Source organism: Pyrus communis, chromosome 13 (genome assembly GCF_041283825.1).
Source record: "Pyrus communis isolate YQ-2024b chromosome 13, ASM4128382v1, whole genome shotgun sequence".
Lineage (NCBI taxonomy): Eukaryota > Viridiplantae > Streptophyta > Magnoliopsida > Rosales > Rosaceae > Pyrus > Pyrus communis.
This window is the reverse complement of record NC_142577.1, coordinates 61,680-70,338: the sequence shown is the minus strand read 5'-3', so window position 1 is coordinate 70,338 and position 8,659 is coordinate 61,680. Positions and strand designations below refer to the sequence as shown.

General features: G+C 41.2%; 1 pseudogene; it reads left to right on the top strand.

The window, feature by feature from the left end:
- Nucleotides 1-1,356: 1,356 nt before the first annotated feature.
- On the top strand, nt 1,357-3,783 carry LOC148691516 (uncharacterized; annotated as a pseudogene).
- The last annotated feature ends 4,876 nt before the right edge of the window (nt 3,784-8,659 follow it).

Genomic DNA, 8,659 nt, shown 5'->3' with positions numbered 1-8,659 from the left:
TCCAATATTTTTCAGCCACCATCTACCATTTTTTTAACTCTCCCATTCATTCATAACAGCCGCCACGATCACATAAAATTCCTTCCAGCCGTGCCTTTCCCCATCCAGCCGCAACACCATCCCATATTCTCCCAACAGCCGCAACCTTTCTCCACCTTTCCAGCCACTATACCATCCTTCCTCCATCATTCCACCACCTTGCCGCACCACCAATCCTCCCTAAATCCATCCCCAACCCAAAATAACATCCAAATCATCCATTTAACCTCACTGCCACAGCAAGGAGAAGAGGAAAGAGGACTTAGACGCGCAGAAATTCAAGTGGATTCATTGGGCGTTCTAGGTGTAATCCATCCTTTGTTCTTTATGTTTAAATTCAATTGTATTTTTCTTGTTGTGAACATGAGAGGCTAAATCCCCCTAGTTAGCTAGGGGGTGATTCGAAACCATGTTTATGCTTGTAATATGAATTGATTATATTTGGTTGGAATTTCATAAGTTGTGGATTCAATTTGTTTAACTGCTTGATTGATAACTTGTTTATGTATGTTGATTGAGAGTGCACGCTTAATTTTCATGCATGAATATGACGCTAGAATATAAGGGAATTTCACCTAATAGTTATGAACTTATTTTCACAAGTAGTGGAGGTTGCTTATAAACAATCGCGTTAAATAAATTCTTGGCATAAGTTTCATGCAATCATAGTAACGAATGCCTCGTCAATACTTATAGTTTTCATGATGCTTAATGATTCTTGCTTGTATCTCAATTATGCAATTCATGTAGGGAACTTGTGGGGATTGCTTTGGGTTGTCGCATGCAATCATCCAATTCATTAACTTAAGGAAAACTTGACGGTTAATTTAAGCGGACCTAATTAACCCGGGGTGTTGAGTTTCATAATTTATCGAAAGACCAACTGAAAATCATTTTGTATGCAAGTGTAACATGTGTGGAGAAGAACCTTCTAGCTAGCATTCACCCATATTTTCATCACATTCATATTTACATTCTGCCTTAAATTTACAATCTGTACATTTAATTTATTTTCATCAAAACCACAATCCCCCTTTACCTTAGTGTCTAATTTAGTTAGAAAGTGTCTTAATTTGTGTTTATAAGTGTTTTGTATTCTTTGAGTCTTTTGGTTTGTTTTAGTGTTTTATTGTTTAGTTTTGCATTCTTTGAGTCTAGTTTAGTGTTTTTAACGTTTGTTTTACGTTTTTGAGTCAGTGTCCAAGTGATTTAGTAATCCCTCCTAATCCCCGGTCTAGAATGATCCCTACTTGCATCTTTACTACAATTGTCACAAGAGGGTTTTAAATTTGTGTGCTTACTTAGTTCGCATCATTTATGACTCGGAGTTCTCATCCGATTCTTGAACATATCTCGAGCTTTAACGCCGATTTCGAGAGAGAATTGAGACTAAAGAGAAAGAACTCAGAACCTAGCGAATCAAGTGAAAGCTCCGAGTCCGTTTCTGAATCTGAAGAAGAACCCAAGACAACAATGGGTGAAGAAGACATGGCAGCAGACAACCGAACAATCAAGGAGCTTTCCGCTTCGGGATTGGCCAATGCCGCACCATTATGCATTCAATACCCTGTGGCTGCCCAAGGCAAGACCGATGAATTCGAGTTGAAGTCAAGCTTGTTGCACCACATTCCGAAATACCATGGGCTTTCCATGGAAGATCCCAACAAGCATCTCAAGGAGTTCGAGGTTGTTTGTTCGAGCATGACACCCATAAATGTCGACGGGAACATTCTGATGATGAAGGCTTTTCCATTCTCACTTTTGGAAAAAGCGAAGGATTAGCTTTTCGAATTAGCACCCGGAACGGTTACATCTTGGGATAGTATGAAAAGAGCTTTCTTGGAGAAGTTTTTCCCAACTTCAAGAATCATTCTCTTGAGGAAACGGATTAGTGGTATCCAACAAAATCAAGGTGAATCATTTCCGTCTTATTATGAACGTCTTAAATCACTTGTTGCTTCTTGTCCATAGCATCAAATGAAGGAGGAGCTGCTCATTCAATACTTCTACGAAGGACTCCTTCCAATGGAACGCCAAATGCTTGATGCCTCGGTGGGAGGTGCGTTGGTGGATAAAACTCCGTGGGCTGCAAAAGTTCTAATTGCCAACTGAGCACATAATGCACAACAATACGAAGGTGTTGGACAAAGAGACCCCCCACGGCAACACCAAGTCAATGAGGTAAGTGCCATAACCGAACTTCAAAATCAAATGGCTAACCTTACTACGTTGCTTTCTCAGGTGGTGGAAGGTCCAAAAGTCAAAACCATAGCTTCTTGTGGCGTATGTTCCATGCAAGGACACCCTACAGACACGTGCCCACAATTGATTGAGAATGGGGGATGGGAGAGTGCAAATGCCATTGGATTTCCAAGCCACAATCAACCAAGGAATGATCCATATTCCAACACATACAATCCAGGTTGGAGAGACCATCCAAACTTCAAGTGGAGGGAGCCCCAACAACCTCAACAACAAGGAGGCTTTAGACAACAACCCCCGGGCTTTTACACCAGAACCCACAGCCAAGACCAAAACCAACCACAATCCAGCCAAAACCATCAAGGTACGTCTTTAGATAATGCTACAGTTCTTAAGTTACTTACTAGTCTGTCTCAGGGACAAGAAAATCAAAACAAGGCGATGCAAAACCAAGACCAAAGGGTGGACCAATTAGAGAAGCAAATAGGGCAGATTGCGGAGTTTGTGGGACAATTCCGAGATCAAGGCAAGCTTCCAAGCTCAACAATTGTCAATCCAAAGGGTGGCTTTGAAACCGCCAATGCAATCACCTTAAGAAGTGGCAAGGAAGTTGGAACCACCTCACAACCACCAAAATCAAGTCAAGACGAGGAGGACAAGTTGTTGCAAGAAGAAGCACAGGGAGCAAAGCCCACGGCCAAGGATGACCAAATCTTGCCAAATTCATCTAGACCTCCTAAACCATCCCAAACCATCAAGGTAAGTCCCAATTCGACTTTTTCTAGTTCTATTCCACTAAACGTGCCCTTTCCTAGCAGGTTTAGGCAATCAAAGAAGGAAGAAGCCGAGAAGGACATTCTAGAGACCTTTCAGAAAGTTCAAGTCAATATCCCGCTCCTTGATGCGATTAAGCAAGTTCCGAGGTATGCTAAGTTTTTAAAAGAACTTTGTACAACAAGGAAAAGGATCTCGAACAAAGAGGTGGTTCAAGTAAGTGAAAATGTCTCTGCTGTGTTACAAAGGAAATTACCCCCTAAATGCAAAGATCCGGGTAGTTTTACAATTCCGTGCGTTATTGGTAATACTAAGTTTGAACAATGCATGTTAGATCTAGGTGCTTCAATTAACGTCATGCCATACTCTATTTATGCTTCAATGAACCTTGGTGAATTGAAAAATGATGGTGTGATTATTCAGTTGGCCGATAGATCTAATGCCTATCCAAAGGGCGTATTGGAAGATGTCTTAGTACAGGTGAATAATTTGATCTTCCCGGCGGATTTCTATGTCCTTGAAATGGAGGAAACCACCCATGCTCCACCCTTGCCGATTCTTCTTGGGAGGCCATTCATGAAGACGGCCCGAACAAAGATAGATGTGTTTAAAGGCACTTTAACGATGGAATTCGATGGGGAAGTGATTGATTTCAATATTTCTGAAACTATGAAATTTCCTAATGATAATCACTCATGTTTCTCTATTGATATTCTTGATTCTTTGGTGCAGGTACCCGATCTATTCCATGCCATGGGTTCCAATTGAGCCTAAGAAGGTCTCGTCCGGCTGCAAGACGTAAAAGAAAGCGCTACTTGGGAGGCAACCCAATACAGTGAATAAAGCTTGTTCATTGATTTCCGAGTGATTCTGAAAAAAAAAAAAAAAAAAAAAAAAAAAACATGGCAGAAAGATGGAGCCTTCACAAGGGTTGTGTACGTGAGGCCCCACTACGTGGCAACACTCTAGGAGAAGGAGGCATCGGAGAGGGAGCCATCGGAGCAGGAGCCATCGGAGCAGGAGCCATAGGAGCGGGAGGCACCGAAGATAGATCATTCAAGGCCCCAAACCTTGGTGGAACGCTGGATGACCCAGGAAAGAGGTGCCTCTGGAAGAAAGCCGCAAGCCTTTGACGGTCATCAAGCTCATCAAGCTTCCTCTTCATGCCTGTCGAATAATTGTTGGCAAGCACGTGCAAACTTCGATTCTCGTACTTAAGCTGTTTGATCTCCTGCTTAAGACTCTCTACCTCCGCCATCAATGATTCAACCTGATGGGAGCGAGCAAGAAGGCGTTGGCCCATGTTGGACACAGAGCCAGCGCATTGAACACTGAGAGCCAGGGACTCTTGAACGGCCAACTCATTGGACCGTCCTGAAAGCAGCTGACTATCTTTGGGAGTGAAGAGGTTCCGAGCTACTATCGTAGCCGTTGTTACATCCGTCATCACAGAGTCCTCACCTGTAAGAGGGCCATGAGAAGATAAGAAAGATGGGCACCATACCTTACCCTGACGAGGCGCGACCGGATCACTGCTTAGACTCAAATCTAAGCAAATGTTCGATGGGTTAGATGAGCTGGCCATTTTTCAAGAAGTTAAAAGAGAAGGATGGAGTAAAATTTCGACGGGCCGGAGACGATTTTTGGGCAATCTTCAAAGTGTGCATGCTAGATGTGATCGATCACCTCTATTAAAGGAGAGGCATTCACCGATTCAGAAATGAAGAGACACCACTCTTCAAAGCCGGATTTTCCGGCGTAAAGATCGCCAGCTCTTCAGACGAAAGCTCCCGGCTTTTCAGATAAAGCGTGTAACTTTGTCAAAAGCTCCCAGCTTTTCAGAAGACGCGTGGAAGGCGAGAAATCAGCTGCACACTTTTGCCGACAAGCGTGGGAGACAAAGCCGAAAGCTCCCGGCTTTTCAGAAAGCGTGTACAACTTTGTCGAAAGCTCCCGGCTTTTCAGAAAACGCGTGCCATTTTGTCAAAAGCTCTCTGACAAAGCTGAAGACGCGTAGAGGACATTGCCGCATTCGCACTGCCACTTGCCATTACAATTCCTATATACATCAACATTCATGGCAAGGCATACACCCACAAACGCATAACTTTCCTTCTCGGCCGAAAATGTAAGCTGCAACGAACCCTCTCAAACATGCTCAGTTTTCTCCTTCTCTTGAGAACACATTTTCAACCATGGATGTATCCCCCAAAGAAGATACCAAATGCCTGCAGTACAGATGAGGCAAGAGGAAACGGTGGATCGAAGCATGTGGAGACAAGCGCAACAAATATATGTGCTGATTCATTCGCTGCCTCTTCGAAAGTAAAGGTATCTCATATCATCAAGGGCGAAAGCAAAGGTATCTCATATCATGCTCTTTCCCTGTCTTTTCCTTTGTCCTTGATATTACTTGCATGGCAAAGTGAAAGAAGCAATCAGCCGGTACTTGGAGTCTACCTGGACACTATTCCCTGGTTGCTTACCTAGCGTTGCTCTCGAGTAGTCATCTTCAACGGTTGATACACTTCCAGAGAAGGGACCACTTCTGCAAAGGGGAGCAAGTAAGGCAAAGGAAAACGGTGGATCGAAGCATGTGGAGACAAGCATATGCTGAGCTATCCTCTAACCCTCTTCAATACGAATTGGAGAGATTGAACAAAGAAACAGATAAAAGGAGTAAGCTCAGACCTTCGGGGGAGACCAAAAGAATCCTGCTGCCCAGTTCAAGAGTAGCACAAAGGAAAATCAACGATCGGAGGAAACCAAAAGAATCTCCAGCTCAGTTCAAGAGTAGCCTGTGGAAAAACTCAAGATGAAGCCTCACTGCAATCACCAAGGAGAAGATGGAATTTACACTCCATAACCAGATTTGCATCCCTAAACTCTTCTCTTTGTTAGATACATTCTGCCATGTTTAGTATGTTTAGTTGCTGTTTATGTGTTTACTTTTGTTTGGTGTGTTTTAAGCTTAAAACATTGAGGACAATGTTTGATTTAAGTGTTGGGGGGGGGGGGGTAACTAAGTATATTTGATGCAAATTCGTGGGATTTTATCACCCATAACTTCAAGTGTTGTTCCTTGCTATTTTAAAATGTTTTTGAGCTGATTTGGAGTGTTTTAGTGTGTTTTGTTTTATAACTCCGAAAATCACATAAAAATTTGAAAAAAAACATGTTTTGAAAAGCCTAAAAAGAGTGTTTTGAGTCGTTTTTGTGTGTTTGTGTCGTAGGTCACCTTCCAACGTAATGATGAGGATTTGGTTTGTAATTGCATGACTGTTAAAAAGAGTTATAAACATGGAGAAAAGTTTGATTTACTCTTGGTATATGCTTGGTTATGGTTATAATGTATGACTTCACATGCAATCATAAAAGAAAAATTAGTTTTTGTAACATGCCTGAAGGAAGGAACTCAAACAAACGCTACAACCCGGAGAGACTTGAGCCTATAACGTTCTTTGGAGAGTATAATCTGTGATTTCTTGTTTTCTAAAGTCGTTGCATGATCTCATTATTCTTTGCTTGGTTACTACTTAGAAGGCGTTTCATCATATAGTTCCAAATGCTAGAACTCATGCCCATTTCATTCAAAGCATGTTATTGATTTGCATAACACATATTCAAGAAGAAGTTGTGTAGTGACCACCACCATAGCCAAATAGCCTTACTTCCCATATTTCGTATATGTTGTAAGTTTTAACCCCGTTGAGCCTTGTTTAGCCTTTATTCTTTGTTTACCCACATTTTCCTCACCTAACCTAGTTTAGGACAATTCCCACCCTTGTTCTTAAAAGATAGTGAGCATGACTTAATTGAATTCCTTTTGAGTTACATTATGAAAGAAAATGAGTGTGGGGGAGAGAATGTTTAATTGTTTATGTATGTTTTCAGATTCAAAAAAAAAAGAAAAAAAAGAAAAGAAAGAAAGAAAGAAAAAAAAGCTTGAAAAAAATGAAAGAATGAGTGATTGAAGGAAGGGTCCAAAACACCAATTCTGGCCGTAAATTGTCTAAATTCTCCCTTTTTGTTCAAAAGTTGAGTTTTCATTCAAAAGTGAATTCTAAGTTGATTCAAGTGCTTTGCTCACTATTTCTTTAAGAACCTTTGTTTTCCATATCCCTTCTTTGTTATCCACACGCTCCGAACCCCATTACAACCCGTGACTTCAATCTTGAGTGTTATGTGTTTCAATTTGTGGAGTTTGAACTTGGTATGAGCATATGGTGTCACTGGTTCTTGCGTCTAAGTAGTAGCATTCCATTCATGAGATCATATCTAAACATGCTTATTAACTCCAGAAATTGCATTCTTTGTGATGCATATATGTGAGTGTTCGGTTTCATGTTTACATCAATCTTCTCACATATACTTAGTGTAGGGTGTGTAGTCAGAAAATCTGAGTAAAAATTGAGTGCATATCTTGTGAGGAATTGAGCAAATTCTCTAAGGCATGTTACTACATTCAAAACATGGTTTTAAATGCTTAATTGTGAAATAGTATGTGGTGACTGTGATTAAGAATGTAATTAAGTGTGAAGATGACTAAAATCTGTGGGAATGATGATTTTTAACATGTCATGTGCATTGGAAATCCCTAAGACGATTGTTGGAAGGTTTAGGTTGTGTTTTACTTGTTTTGTTTCGTTTCGTTTTGTTTTGTTTTTCTTTCTGTTTTGCTCGAGGACTAGCAAAAGATAAGTGTGGGGGAGTTTGATAGGAGCATATTCATGCGACTTAAATGGCTTGTTCTCGTGCATTTACGTTATGTTTCTTTAGTTATTTTACTCCTTTATGCACTTAAACCCTAGCCCAATTACACACCATTGCAGCCAAATCCATTCTTTGCCATGCACATTCACCACCAATTCAACCACATGCACTTATTCCTCCATCATTGCACAACATTGCAGCCACATGCACCAAAAACTACACTATGCCGTGCATTCCATTCATTACAACCTAGCCACATCAACATGCATTCCCTCATAATCATTCACTCACCATGCAGCCACACATTCTTTCTCCACACCTTGCCATGCATAATCCACTACTTTCCAACCTTTCCACATGCACATTCAATCATTCACTCACACTTCCTTTGCCGTGCATTCCCAAACCCTTCACATACATTTCCTTCAACATTTCCAACCCACATGCACTTTAATCATTCAATCACCCCATTAACACACCTTTTCTCCAACCTTTGCCGTGGCATTCACTCCCATTTCCAGCATAAACACATGCATTTCCAGCTTTCACATGCATCACATTCATTTCCAAACAACAATCACTTCAAATGCCATGCATTCACATGCATTTCCAGCAAGAAAACACCTTTGTCGTGGCATTCATTCCCATTTCCAGCACCTTCACATGCCTTTCCAGCTTTCCCTTTCATTTCCAGCTCTCACTCTTCATCATTGCAGCCACCTACATGCATTATTCATTAACCTTTCATCATGTAGCCAGAAAATCAGCAAGAAACACTTCCTTTGCCGTGCCTTCACACACCATTCCAGCACATACACACACCTTCACATGCAATTCCAGCTTTCACATGTTTTCCTAGCTGTTTTTCCATCATTAACTAGCCACTTGCATGCTTAAACAAACAGCCATTTACACCTTCATTCTTCCTATA